Below are 15684 nucleotides of genomic sequence, written 5' to 3'. Positions count from 1 at the left end.
GGTCAGTTTAAACCTTTTACAGATCAAGGTGATCTAAGTGCGTTGCTGTAACAATTTTCTGTGGCATAAGGTGTTAAGAATGTAGATTTGTGCCTCAAACTCCAGCAGCTCACAACAGGAAACTATGAAGTCCAGGACAAAGGACGCCCATGCAGGGAGAAACGGGACAGTAAATCACCTCAGGGCCACTCTAAGCTTGTCCTTACACTTATCGGGAGCACGCAACCGGAATGTTGCTCACAGCAGCAGGAGAGACATAAAGAGAGAGAAATAAAATCACTCGTGTAAGGGTAGGACAAAAGCCGCTGGGAGAGATCAGTGACATGCCACGGTATTGTGCACTGATGGTTCAGCCAAATGCGTTCGACTAACCACTCTAATACCTCTCCAAACCAGTGTAGTGTATAACTAGACATCAGTCAAGAATGACACTAATCATAGGTAACCACATTTCAACAATCATCACAGCTGTCATAACTTAGTCCTTCTGCTCACTGTTTAATGCCCAGCAGACCAGGGACTCTTGTCTGGAGCCCTGTGAAGGGCAATGTAAGCCTGTTAATAGAACCCCAGCAGTGTTTTCATTAACTAGAACTTTGTCTATCCTCTTGTGTATCTCCAACGCTGCACCCAGATTGAGGGAGCACTAGAACTGCTGTGCACACAACACATTGCAAAGAATCTGGCTGTGGAGCTTGTTGGAGAGCAGGACATGCCTAGAAGTACTGAGATTGATTACAGAGCTCTCAGTACAACAGCAGGAGAATCCGATTCCTGCCCAAGAACATTAGTTAAGAGACATCGATGAGGGTAATGCGGTTGATGTTGTGTATATGGACTATCAAAAGGCGTCTGACAAAGTACCACAGCAAAATTAAAGCCCATTGGATTAAAGAGACCGTGGCAGTGAGAGTGCAAAATGGACTAAGGGAATAGTGGTTAAGGGTTGTTTTTCAGGCTGGAGGTAAGTGTACAGTGGTGTTCCCCAGGGGTCAGTATTAGGACCACTGCTCTTTGTGATATATATTCTAGTTGGATAGCTCGACCAAAGGGCTGGCACAGGCTCCATGGGCTGAATGGCCTCCTTCTGTGCTGTATTATTCTATGTTTCTAAATATCGTAACACAACCACAAACTCCAATTTGAGCATCAAATACTTAAGAGTTACCCGATTATCTCCACTACCAATGGTTTGTCAGAATGATGATTGTGACAAAATGAAGTGTTTTTGCCTGTTAAATTATTTATTGATCTATTCTTGGCTCCCTCCTCTTCCACATCTGTAAGCTGCCCTTGGCAGCATTATCCAGGGTCAAATTCCAGTGTCTAGTGTCACCCGTGCCACAGTGGGTATTACTCTCGTCTCTAGTCAGAATGTTGTGGGTTCAAGTCCCATTCCAAGAACTTCGGCACATAATCCAGGCTGACACTCCAGTGCAGTCCTGAGAGGGCGCTGCACTGTCGGAGGGGCAGAACTGAGGGACTGCTGCACTGTCGGAGGGGCAGTACTGAGGGAGCGCCGCACTGTCGGGGGGGCAGTACTGAGGGAGCGCTGCACTGTCGGGGAGGCAGTACTGAGGGAGCGCTGCACTGTCGGAGGGGCAGTACTGAGGGAGCGCTGCAATGTCGGAGGGGCAGTACTGAGGGAGCGCTGCACTGTCGGAGGGGCAGTACTGAGGGAGCGCTGCACTGTCGGGGAGGCAGTACTGAGGGAGCGCTGCACTGTCGGGGAGGCAGGACTGAGGGAGCGCTGCACTGTCAGAGGGGCAGTACTGAGGGAGCGCTGCACTGTCGGAGGGGCAGTACTGAGGGAGCGCTGCACTGTCGGAGGGGCAGTACTGAGGGAGCGCTGCACTGTCGGAGGGGCAGTACTGAGGGAGCGCTGCACTGTCGGAGGGGCAGTACTGAGGGAGTACTGCACTGTCGGAGGTGCCATCTTCCAGATGAGACGTCAAACCTCTCTGCTCTCTCGGGTGGATGCAGAAGGTCCCACGGCACTATTGAAAGAAGAGCATGGAGTTCTCCCCGGGGCCCTGGCCAATATTTAGCCCTCAATCAACCTCGCTAAAAACCATTATCTGGTCATCATCTCATTGCTGTTTTGGGATCTTGCTGTGCGCAAATTTGTTGCCGGTTTCCTACATTACAACATTGACTACACTTCAAAAGTACTTCATTAGCTTTAAAGCGCTTTCGGTCATCTTCAGGTCATGAAAGTTGCTATATAAATATAGAAGTTCTTTCTTTTCTTCCTTATTCACATGTATACGGATAACATCCAGCGCCACCTCTCCACCACCTGTTTAGCCCTCCACCCGTCTACCGCCTCTGTATTGTCAGACCAATTGCCCTAAATCCAGTGCTGGATGAGCCGCAATTTCCTCCAGTTAAACACTGGGAAGACCAGACCCTCCATCCCTTCACCACCGATTCTATCCCCCTCCCTGCCCGCTGTCTCAGTTGAACCAACAGAACCTCAACGTCCCACTTGACCCTGAGCTGAGCTTCCAACACCACATCCTCTGCAACACAAAGACCGCCTACTTCTATCTCTAGAATATCGTTTGCCTCCGGCCATCTGCTTCTGAAACCCTCATCCATGCTTAACAAATGACAGAATCTTTCATAATACTGTAAATAAATGCATCAATAGCCTCATTTAATCAAAGAATGTTGGACACAAGAGCAGCTACTGCCATCACACAAATAATAACAGGAGCAACTGTCTCCGACTCTCAATGTAACAATCTGTGCTGTACTGTAAAACAGGGAGCTTGTTCAAAGCTGTTATCTAATCTCTCAATTCAGATAATTGTTAAAAGATTGCAACTTTGCCCTTATAAAAACTAGAACCAAGATTATATTACAGGTCTTTGGGTGTTAATGGATGATATATTTAGTGTTGCATTAACAGCACTCGGAACACACCTCAAAAGAACTATTTGTAGCCCACTGCTCCTTCAACCATAGCATCAGCAGATTTGCCGCTCGTGCCTCGATTCATGGCTCGTCGGTCAATGTGATTGTGACATAGCCGGTTAGTTAGTGCTCCTTTGCCCGCCTGCCCGCCAGCAGGAACAACATCGAGGGCAGGGTTATTGCTGCTATCACACAACAAGGACTGCGGTTATTTGCACCACAATTAGACCAGATTTCAGATTGGTGCCTTTGGAGGACAGGCCACCAATCTTCCCTTTAAGCTGCGTGGCCGCGCAGCGCTCTGCAGCTCCCGCGCAGCCAGCTCACTGGCTTTTAAATTGGAAAAACCACACATGCACGGTATTTTGAATGGGCCACGCGCACCCAAAAATAATTAAAGGGAACATTGCAAGACACACCCAACAGTTGGTCTGGAATGTGTAATTTGATCCTGCCTGCTGGAGAGTAATTCAAAGTTTCTGCAATGTGTAATTTGATCCAGTCATTGTCACAGGCGGGCTCCCCCAAGCCAAGCTACTCCAGTGCGGCCGCGACAGTGGCATCTACCTGTTAATGTGGTCACCTAGAAAAGGAAGATAACTCTCATACAGCCACGCACAGCCTGCCCTGCCGGCCTCCTCGCAAGCATCAGTTGAGTGATCGAACATAAAATGCTGGAAATGCTCAGCAAGTCAGGCAGCATCTGTGGGGAGAGAAACACAGTTAATGTTTCAGGTCGATGACCTTTCATCAGAACGTGAAACGTTAACTCGGTTTCTCGTTCCGTAAATGCCTGATTTGCCGAGTGAAACCCACAGCAGTGACGATTTTACATAACTTGAGCTGCAAAGGTTGGTTTAGCGAGGTGCATTTCATTTAATGAGAACAGATGAGGGCGACGTCATTGCAAGTGACATCACTAGCGGAGCCATAGATTTTCAGCATGCGCTGAGAATGACATCCAGTGGCCTGGCTCACGCACAGGACGACATCACGGGTCAACCAAAAACCGGAAGTACCCACACTGTCTCTAATCACTCTGGGTGAGAGCTGCGGTGACTAATGCAGCATTGTGTGGGGGTCGCAGATTGTTAACAGGCTTATTGGGTACAAAGTGAATTGTGACAGTGGTCATGACTTCCAGATTTCGCCCAGTCCATTGATATTGCTTGCCGCACATGCGCCGGGCTTTCCAAGAAATCAACTCACTGCCGAGCATGGTCAAGAGCGTGATCCAGCTCTCGGGGGGAGGAGAGGGAGAACATGGTGCGGGTGTAAAGAGGGTGGGGGGGTGGAAAACGTGATCGGTCTTCCCATCTGCATCACGTCCTCGCTCTCAACCCCCCCTTTAGACCTAGATCTTGTTCCTCCCCAATTCCCACTGTTTCCCCCGTGCTTCCCCCGCCCCCACCCCCAGCTCCTGGCCCACTCTCACCCCACCCCACCCCCCTACCCCACCCCACCCCCCTGGCCTCTTCTCCCCGGGAGTTCCTGGCCTCTTCTCCCCGGGAGTTCCTGGCCTCGTCTCCCCGGGAGTTCCTGACCTCGTCTCCCCGGGAGTTCCTGGCCTCGTCTCCCCGGGAGTTCCTGACCTCGTCTCCCCGGGAGTTCCTGACCTCTTCTCCCCGGGAGTTCCTGACCTCTTCTCCCCTGATCGCCACAGAGAGAAACATGGTTCAGGCTGTAGGCCGCAGCCCTGCATGCGTGTTTGGAACATCGGGGTGCATGCTGAGCTGTAATGTCGGCTGTGCGCGCGCGGCTCCAACAGGGGTGGGACAGTGTTTAGGCTCCACCCCCAGTGATGCGCATGCGCAAAACTTGTTCGTACATACAATCACGCCACACAGCAAGTGAAAGGTCCCAATTTCAATACAAATAATTACTAGAATTAATGGTCCGAATTTTTCTTTTCCTGCAGGCACAGACCCATGTCCCCTCACTATGGACCCCTTTTAAAACGTTAAAAGGCGTAGAGAAAGTAAGATTAGGTGGGGTCAGACTAAGAGAACACAGGATGGTCTAAGATATGTTTACGGGGTATTTATGTGAACGCACAAAGCATAATAAACAAGGTTGGTGAGCTGCAGGCGCAAATAGTGGCAATAACGGAGACCTGGCTCAAAAAAGGGCAGGATTGGGTATTAAATACACCTGGATATATGTATTCAGGAAAGATAGGGAAGGAACGCTAGGAGGTGGGTGGCAGTATTGGTTAAGGAGAATGTTACAGTGCTGGAGAGAGGATGTCCTGGAGGGGTCAAGGACAGAATCTATATGGCTAGAGTTAACAAATAGAAGGGCCATTACACTACTAGGTGTATTCTATAGGCCACCAACTATTGGGAAAAATATGGAGGGGCAAATTTGCAGAGAAATTACAGAGAGATGCAGCATAAGAAATAAGAGGAGTCGGCCATTCGGCCCCTCGAGCCTGCTCCGCCATTCAATAAGATCATGGCTGATCATTGACCTCAACTCCACTTTCCCGCCCGATCTCCAGATCCCTTGATTCCCCTGGAGTCCAAAAATCTATCGATCTCAGCCTTGAATATACTCAGCGACTGAGCCTCCACAGCCCTTTGGGGTAGAGAATTCCAAAGATTCACAACCCTGAGTGAAGGAATTCCTCCTCATCTCAGTCTTAAATGGCCGACCCCTTATCTTGAGATTATGCCCCCTAGTTCTAGACTCTCCAGCAACAGGAAACAGCCTCTCAGCATCTACCCTGTTAATCCCCCTCAGAATCTTATGTTTCAATGAGATCACCTCTCATTCTTCTAAACTCCAGAGAGTAGCGGCCCATTCTACTCAATCTCTGCTCATAGGACAGCCCTCTCATCCCAGGAATCAATCTAGTGAACCTTCGTTGCACCGCCTCTAAGGCAAGTATATCCTTCCTTAGATAAGGAGACAACTATAGAGTAGTGATAATGGGGGGCTTCAACTATCATAATATAGACTGGGATAGTAGTAGTTCAAAGGGCAGAGAGGGAGGGAAGAATTTCTGAAGTGTGTTGAGGAGAACTTTCTTGATCAGTATGTTTCCAGCCCAGCGAGGAAGGAGGCATTGCTGGATCTGATTCTGGGGAATGAGGTGGGTCAAGTAGGGCAAGTGTCAGTAGAAGAACATTTAGGGAACAGTGATCATAGTATCATAAGGTTTAGATTAGCTATGGAAAAGGACAGGGTGCAATTTAGAGTAAAAATACTTAATTGGAGGAAGGCAAATTTCAGTGGGATGTGAACGGATCCGGCCTGTGTAAACTGGAACCAAAGATTGGCAGGCAAAACTCAAATGGAACAATGGGCTGCCTTTAAAGAGGAAATAGTTCGGGTACAGTCGAGGTACATTCCCACTAGGGGGAAAAATAGGGCAACTAAAGTCCGAGCTCCCTGGATGACGAAAGAGATAGAGAGTAAGATGAAGCAGAAAAAGAGCGCTTATGACAAATGTCAGGTTGAGAATACAAGTGAGAATCAGGCTGAATATAGAAAGTTCAGAGGAGAAGTGAAAAAGCAAATAAGAGGGGCAAAGAGAGGGTATGAGAATAGAATGGCAGCTAACATAAAAGGTAATCCAAAAGTCTATTATAGGCATATAAATATAAATGGGTAATAAGAGGAGGGGTGAGGCTGATTTGGGACCAAAAAGGAGACCTACGCATGTAGGCAGAGGGTATGGCTGAGGAGATAAATGAGTACTTTGCATCTGTCTTCACCAAGGAAGAAGATGCTGCCACAGACATAGTGAAAGAGGAGGTAGAGGAGATACTAGATGGGATAAAAATTGATAAAGAGGTACTAGAAAGGCTGGCTGTACTTAAAGTAGATAAGTCACCAGGACCAGATGGGATGCATCCTAGGACGCTGAGGGAAGTGAAGGAAGGAATCGTGAAGGTACTGGCCATAATCTTCCAATCCTCCTTAGAAACAGGGGTGGTGCCAGAGGACTGGGGAATTGCAAATGTTACACCCTTGTTCAAAGAAGGGTGTAAAGATAAACCCAGCAACTACAGGTCAGTCAGTTTAACCTCGGTAGTAGGGACGCTTTTAGAAACATTAATCAGGGACAAAATTAACAGTCACTTGGACGAGTGTGGATTAATTAATGACTTGGATGTGAGTGTACAGGGCACAATGTCAAAATCTGCAGATGACATAAAACTTGGAAGTATAGTGAACAGCGAGAAGGGTAGTGATAGACTTCAAACAGGCTATTTTAGATCTTGTATTGTGTAATGAGACAGGGTTAATTAGCAATCTCATAGTAAAGGATCCTCTGGGGCAGAGTGATCATAATATGATAGAAGTTCACATTAATTTTGAGAGTGACTTGCCTAAGTCCGAAACTAGAGTCTTAAACTAAAATAAAGACAATTACATAGGTATGAGGGGCGAGTTGGCCAAGGTAAATTAGAAAAATAGATTAAAAGGTATGGCGGTAGATAAACAGTGGCTAGCATTTAAAGAAATATTTCATAATTCTCAACAAAAATACATTCCATTGAGAAACAAAAACTCCAGGGGAAAAGTGATCCAACCGTGGCTAACTAAAGAAGTTAAGGATAGCATTAGATTGAAAGAAGAAGCTTATAAATGTTACAAAGAATAATAGTAAGCCTGAGGATTGGGAGAGTTTCAGAAACCAGCAAAGGTTGACCAAAAAATTGATAAAGTGAAAAAATAGAATGAAAGAAAACTAGCAAGAAATATAAAAGCAGATTGTAAGAGCTTCTACAAGTATGTAAAAAGGAAGAGAGTAGCAAAAGTAAACACTGGTCCCTTAGAGGCTGAGACAGGAGAAATTATGATGGGGAATAAGGAAATGACAGAATCGTTAAACAAGTATTTTGTATCTGTCTTCACAGTAGAAGACACAAAAAGCATACCAAAAATGGTGGGGTACCAAGGGTCTAACGAGGGTGAGGAACTTAACGTAATTAATATAAGCAGAGAAAAAGTACGAGAGAAACTAATGGGACTAAAAGCCGATAAATCCCCTGGACCTGATGGCCTACATCCTAGGGTTCGAAAAGAGGTGGCTGAAGAGATATCGGATGCATTGGTTTTGATCTTTCAAAATTCCCTAGATTCTGGAATGGTCTCAGCGGATTAGAAGGTCACATATGTAACACCGCTATTTAAGAAAGGAGGGAGAGAAAAAACAGGGAACTCCAGGCCAGTTAGCCTGACATCAGTCGTCGGGAAAATGCTGGAATCCATTGTTAAGGAAGTGGTATCAGGGCACTTAGAAAATCATAACATGATTAGGCAGAGTCAACATGGTTTTATGAAAGGGAAATCGTGTTTGACAAATTTATTAGAGTTTTTTGAGGATGTAACTAGCAGGGTAGATAAAGGGGAACCAGTGGATGTAGTATATTTGGATTTCCAAAATGCATTCAATAAGGTGCCACATAAAAGGTTATTACACAAGATTAAGGCTCATGGGGTTGGGGGTAATATAGTAGCATGGATAGAGGATTGGTTAACGGACAGAAAACAGAGAGTAGGGATAAACGGGTCTTTTTCAGGTTGGCAGGCTGTAACTAGTGGGGTGCCGCAAGGATCAGTGTTGGGGCCTCAGCTATTTACAATCTATATTAATGACCTAGATGAAGGGACCGAGTGAAATGTATCCAAGTTTGCTGATGATACAAAGCGAGGTGGGACAATAAGCTGTGAGGAGAACACAGAGTCTGCAAAGGGATATAGATAGACTGAGTGAGTGGGCAGTAAGGTGGCAGATGGAGTGTAATGTGGGGAAATGTGAGGTGATTCACTTTGATGGGAAGAATATAAAAATAGAATATTTTTTAAATAGTGAGAAATTTTCAATTGTTGGTGCTCAGAGAGATTTGGGTGTCCTCATGCAAGAAACACAGAAAGCTAGAATGTAGATACAGCAAGCAATAATGAAGGCAAATGGCATGTTGGCCTTTATTGCAAGGGGGGTTGGAGTTTCAGAGTAAGGAAGTCTTGTTACAATTGTACAGGGCCTTGGTGAGACCACACCTGGAGTACTGGGCACAGTTTTGGTCTCCTTATCTAAGGAAGGATATACTTGCCTTGGAGGCGGTGCAGCGAAGGTTCACTAGATTGATTCCTGGGATGAGAGGGCTGTCCTATGAAGAGAGATTGTGTAGAATGGGCCTATACTCTCTGGAGTTTAGAAGAATGAGAGGTGATCTCATTGAAACATACAAGATTCTGAGGAGGATTGACAGGGTAGATGCTGAGAGGTTGTTTCCCCCGGCTGGAGAGTCTAGAACTAGGGGCCATAGTCTCAGGATAAGGGGTCGGCCATTTAAGACTGAGATGAGGAGGAATTTCTTCACTCAGGGTTGTGAATCTTTGGAATTCTCTGCCCCAGAGGGCTGTGAATGCTGAGTCCTTGAGTATATTCAAGGCTGAGATCGAGAGATTGTTGGACTCCAGGGGAATCAAGGGATATGGGGATCGGGCGGGAAAGTGGAGCTGAGGTCGATGATCAGCTGTGATCTTATTGAATGGCGGAGCAGGCTCGAGGGGCCGAATGGCCGACTCCTGCTCTCATTTCTTAAAAGGGCACAGACAGGCTGGTGGAATGGGCAGACACGTGGTAGATGAAATTTAACACAGAAAAGTGCAAAGTGATTCATTTTGGTAGAAAGAATGGGGAGAGGGAATATAAACTAAAGGGTAGAATGCTAAAGGGGGCATGGCCCGAGAGACCTGGGGGTATGTGTGCACAAATCGAGGGGTGCATGGCCCGAGAGACCTGGGGGTATGTGTGCACAAATCGAGGGGTGCATGGCCTGAGAGACCTGGGGGTATGTGTGCACAAATCGAGGGGTGCATGGCCCGAGAGACCTGGGGGTATGTGTGCACAAATCGAGGGGTGCATGGCCCGAGAGACCTGGGGGTATCTGTGCACAAATCGAGGGGTGCACGAACAGAGAGACCTGGGGGTGTGTGTGCACAAATCGAGGGGTGCAGGAACAGAGAGACCCGGGGGTGTGTGTGCACAAATCGAGGGGTGCACGAACAGAGAGACCTGGGGGTGTGTGTGCACAAATCGAGGGGTGCATGAACAGAGAGACCTGGGGGTGTGTGTGCACAAATCGAGGGGTGCACGAACAGAGAGACCTGGGGGTGTGTGTGCACAAATCGAGGGGTGCAGGAACAGAGAGACCTGGGGGTATGTGTGCACAAATCGAGGGGTGCAGGAACAGAGAGACCTGGGGGTATGTGTGCACAAATCGAGGGGTGCAGGAACAGAGAGACCTGGGGGTATTGTGCACAAATTGAGGGGTGCAGGAACAGAGAGACCCGGGGGTATGTGTGCACAAATCGAGGGGTGCACGAACAGAGAGACCTGGGGGTGTGTGTGCACAAATCGAGGGGTGCATGAACAGAGAGACCTGGGGGTATGTGTGCACAAATCGAGGGGTGCACGAACAGAGAGACCTGGGGGTGTGTGTGCACAAATCGAGGGGTGCACGAACAGAGAGACCTGGGGGTATGTGTGCACAAATCGAGGGGTGCAGGAACAGAGAGACCTGGGGGTATGTGTGCACAAATCGAGGGGTGCAGGAACCGAGAGACCTGGGGGTGTGTGTGCACAAATCGAGGGGTGCAGGAACAGAGAGACCCGGGGGTATGTGTGCACAAATCGAGGGGTGCATGAACAGAGAGACCTGGGGGTATGTGTGCACAAATCGAGGGGTGCAGGAACAGAGAGACCTGGGGGTATGTGTGCACAAATCGAGGGGTGCAGGAACAGAGAGACCTGGGGGTGTGTGTGCACAAATCGAGGGGTGCATGAACAGAGAGACCTGGGGGTATTGTGCACAGATCGAGGGGTGCAGGAACAGAGAGACCTGGGGGTATGTGTGCACAAATCGAGGGGTGCATGGCCCGAGAGACCCGGGGGTATGTGTGCACAAATCGAGGGGTGCACGAACAGAGAGACCTGGGGGTGTGTGTGCACAAATCGAGGGGTGCATGAACAGAGAGACCTGGGGGTATGTGTGCACAAATCGAGGGGTGCACGAACAGAGAGACCTGGGGGTGTGTGTGCACAAATCGAGGGGTGCATGAACAGAGAGACCTGGGGGTGTGTGTGCACAAATCGAGGGGTGCAGGAACAGAGAGACCTGGGGGTATGTGTGCACAAATCGAGGGGTGCAGGAACAGAGAGACCTGGGGGTATATGGGCACAAATCGAGGGGTGCACGAACAGAGAGACCTGGGGGTATGTGTGCACAAATCGAGGGGTGCAGGAACAGAGAGACCCGGGGGTATGTGTGCACAAATCGAGGGGTGCAGGAACAGAGAGACCTGGAGGTATATGGGCACAAATCGAGGGGTGCACGAACAGAGAGACCTGGGGGTATGTGTGCACAAATCGAGGGGTGCAGGAACAGAGAGACCTGGGGGTATTGTGCACAAATCGAGGGGTGCAGGAACAGAGAGACCTGGGGGTATGTGTGCACAAATCGAGGGGTGCAGGAACAGAGAGACCTGGGGGTAGTGTGCACAAATCGAGGGGTGCAGGAACAGAGAGACCTGGGGGTATGTGTGCACAAATCGAGGGGTGCATGAACCGAGATACCTGGGGGTATATGTGCACAAATCGAGGGATGCATGGCCCGAGAGACCTGGGGGTGTGTGTGCACAAATCGAGGGGTGCAGGAACAGAGAGACCTGGGGGTATTGTGCACAAATCGAGGGGTGCAGGAACAGAGAGACCAGGGGGTATTGTGCACAAATCAAGGGGTGCAGGAACCGAGAGACCTGGGGGTATGTGTGCACAAATCGAGGGGTGCAGGAACCGAGAGACCTGGGGGTATGTGTGCACAAATCGAGGGGTGCAGGAACAGAGAGACCCGGGGGTATGTGTGCACAAATCGAGGGGTGCAGGAACAGAGAGACCGGGGGGTATGTGTGCACAAATCGAGGGGTGCACGAACAGAGAGACCTGGGGGTATGAGTGCACAAATCGAGGGGTGCACGAACAGAGAGACCTGGGGGTGTGTGTGCACAAATCGAGGGGTGCAGGAACAGAGAGACCTGGGGGTGTGTGTGCACAAATCGAGGGGTGCAGGAACAGAGAGACCTGGGGGTATATGTGCACAAATCGAGGGGTGCACGAACAGAGAGACCTGGGGGTATGTGTGCACAAATCGAGGGGTGCAGGAACAGAGAGACCCGGGGGTATGTGTGCACAAATCGAGGGGTGCAGGAACCGAGAGACCTGGGGGTATGAGTGCACAAATCGAGGGGTGCACGAACAGACAGACCTGGGGGTATGTGTGCACAAATCGAGGGGTGCAGGAACAGAGAGACCTGGGGGTGTGTGTGCACAAATCGAGGGGTGCAGGAACAGAGAGACCTGGGGGTATGTGTGCACAAATCGAGGGGTGCAGGAACAGAGAGACCTGGGGGTGTGTGTGCACAAATCGAGGGGTGCAGGAACAGAGAGACCCGGGGGTATGTGTGCACAAATCGAGGGGTGCACGAACAGAGAGACCCGGGGGTATGTGTGCACAAATCGAGGGGTGCAGGAACAGAGAGACCCGGGGGTATGTGTGCACAAATCGAGGGGTGCACGAACAGAGAGACCCGGGGGTATGTGTGCACAAATCGAGGGGTGCAGGAACAGAGAGACCCGGGGGTATGTGTGCACAAATCGAGGGGTGCAGGAACAGAGAGACCTGGGGGTATATGGGCACAAATCGAGGGGTGCAGGAACAGAGAGACCTGGGGGTATTTGTTCACATATCATTGAAGGTGGCAAGGCAGGTTGAGAAAGCTGTTAAAAAAGCTTACTCGATCCTGGGCTGCATGAATAGAGGTACAGAGTATAAAAGCGTGGAAATTATGATGAAGCTTTATAAAACACTGGTTTGGCCTCAACTAGAGTATTGTGTCCAATTCTGGGCACCGCACTTTAGGAAGGATGTGAAGGCCTTAGAGAAGGTGCAGAAAAGATTTACGAGAATGATTCCAGGGATGAGGGACTTCAGTTACGTGGATAGACTGGAGAAGCTGGGGTTGTTCTCCTTGGAGCAGAGAAGGTTGAGAGGAGATTTGATAGAGGTGTTCAAAATCATGAGGGGTCTGGACAGAGTAGATAGAGAGAAACTGTTCCCATTGGCGGAAGGTTCGAGAACCAGCGGACACAGATTTAAGGTGATTGGAAAAAGAACCAAAGACGACATGAGGAAAAACTTTTTTACGCAGCGCGTGGTTAGGATCTGGAATGCACTGCCTGAAAGGGTGGTGGAGGCAGATTCAATCACTGCTTTCAAAAGGGAGTTGGATAAGTACTTGAAGGAAAACAATTTGCAGGGCTACGGGGAAAGGGCGGGGGAGTGAGACTAGCTGAAGGGCTCTCGCAGAGAGCCGGCACGGGCTCGACAGGCCGAATGGCCTCCTTCTGTGCTGTAACCATTCTATGAGGAGGAAATCTTGAAAAGTGGGAAGATAAGTTAACAAATCTATTAAAACAGCAGATGGGATCACAGGGTTTATAAATAGGTGTATAGAGTCCAAAAGGAAAGATATACTAAACCTGCACAAAACATTGATTAAACTGCAGTGTAGAATATTGTCACTTTTACGTGCCTTACTTTAGAAAGGACGGTAGTGGAATTGAAAGAGTGCACAAGAAACGCACTATGATGCCAGAGAGAAAAAGGGTTTTGTTATGAGGAGAGATGAAGAAACCGGAGCTCTTTCCATTAGTGGAGATCTGATAGAGGGGTTGAAAATTATGAGCGGTTTTGATGGGGCAAATCGGGCAAACCATATTTTCAATGGTCGGCGAGTTGATAACTGAAGGACATCAATTTCTGATCACCAAAAGGAGCGGTTCGAATGATTTATTTATTTTACACAGAGGGTTTAGACGTGGAATTCCCAGCACAATACAGTGGTGACAGCAGGATCGGGAACAGCTTTTAAAAGGGAAGTGGAGAAATATTGAAAAAGACTAATTTAGGAGAGGGAAGAACAGGGAATGGGACTGAATGGATTGCTCTGTCAGAGAAATGGTTCAGGAGCGATGGGCTGAATGGCCTCCTTCGGTGCTCTTTTGATTCTATTGAAGTGATCTGAAGCCCGACACATAATGACACAGAAATGATAAGGCAGAGACAGGCTGCTTGGCCACAACCAGTCCGTGATGGTGTTTATCCTCCAGATAAACTGTAGTCCTAATCCCATGCGCCGTTCCTGTTCCCAGAGCCCTTTATCCCCCTTTTCTTTCAACCACCTATCTAACCTAGTCTTAAATGTTACGGCTTCCACCACTAACTCATTCCACAGCCTCACAACCCTCTGTGGAAAAGAGTTCCTCCTGCTCACTGTCCTAAATCTTTGACATTTAATCTTATATCCGTGCCATCCCCTTGTTCTAAACTGCTCCATCACTGTGCCCTGTCCCTTCATAGTTTTAAACACCTCCATCAGATATTAGTTGCAGTTTAAACACTAGTACACACTTTCACTATCTCGATAACCGTTATAACACTAACGGGATGTCCCGAGGTCGCGAAAGGCGCTATATAAATGTACGTTTTCTTTCCAATATTCATTAGCTGCTTGAAGTTTTTGTTATGCCACCGGAACAGTTTAAAACAACTACACCAAATCCATTGGCAGCACATAATTAGTTTATGGCAACAAGGAAAATCTGGCTTAAAATCAATATGCTTCAATGCATTTCTTATTGCCTCTTAATTGCTCCCATTATCAGTGGCAAACCTGTAAGGACCAGTACTTCACCCGAGTGTCGTACGGCTGAAAAGACTCTGCAGACAAAACACAATCTAGAAGTGTGCTGCTGGGTGATTTTTCAGTTCAAATCAACATAGTGTGAAACATTCACACTTACACCAGGACAATGTACAGAATTCCCAGTAATAACCAGCAAGGCACTCTAGTGTAGTGTAAGGCACGTGCCTTGGTGTCACGCTGTATAATCTTCGAGTAAGCTCACTTCATCCATTCATACAAACCAACATACCATAGAATCAGAATGATACACCACAGGAGGCCATTCAGCCCATCGTGCCTGTGCCGGCTCTTTGACAGAGCTATCCAATTAGTCCCACTCCTCCTGCTCTTTCCCCATAGCCCTGCCAATTACCTTAAATCTGTGACCGCTGGTTATCGACCCTTCTGCCACTGGACCCCTTCATGATTCTGAAAACCACTATTAATTCTCCCCTTAACCTTCTCTGCTCCAAGGAGAACAACCTCAGCTTCTCCAGTCTATCCACGTAACTGAAGTCGCTCATCCCTGGAATCATTCTCGTAAATCTCCTCTGCACCTTCTCCAAGACCCTGACATCCTTCCTAAAGTGTGGTGCCCAGAATTGTACAAAATACTCCAGCTGAGGCCTAACTAGTGATTTATAAAGGTTTAGCATAACTTCCTTGCTGTTGTACTCTCTCCCTCTATTAATAATGCCTTTTTAACAGCCTTCTCGACTTGTCCTGCCACCATCAAAGGTTTGTGTATGTACACCCCCATAGAAAAACAGGCAGCAAAAGAACCAATGGTCATCTAGTCTTCCCCATAAGCTTGTGATACCATCTGCATCATCAACCAGACGCTCCCTCCCTACCCCCACACATGGAATTACTCTGCTATTTTAAGAGTCCCTTGAAATAAATGGATGAAGGCCTCCTCTAAAATAGTCGAGTAATTCCATGGAAATGGGTTAAGCATTCGCACAGTTAGTGTGCCCCTCATTCCCAGGTCCCAGAGCTGTT

The 15684-nt window shown here is 48.2% G+C and overlaps 1 protein-coding gene across 2 annotated transcripts in view; it reads right to left on the bottom strand.

The window, feature by feature from the left end:
- Positions 1-15684, bottom strand: part of LOC147098093 (glycerol-3-phosphate acyltransferase 4) — a 179910-nt gene that overhangs the window by 74666 nt on the left and 89560 nt on the right. The window lies entirely within an intron of this gene.

This window comes from Somniosus microcephalus, chromosome 30 (genome assembly GCF_052327205.1).
Source record: "Somniosus microcephalus isolate GS21.2 chromosome 30, FLI_Smic_1.0, whole genome shotgun sequence".
Lineage (NCBI taxonomy): Eukaryota > Metazoa > Chordata > Chondrichthyes > Squaliformes > Somniosidae > Somniosus > Somniosus microcephalus.
Note: the sequence above shows the minus strand (reverse complement) of the source record. Positions and strands in the feature narration are given on the sequence as shown.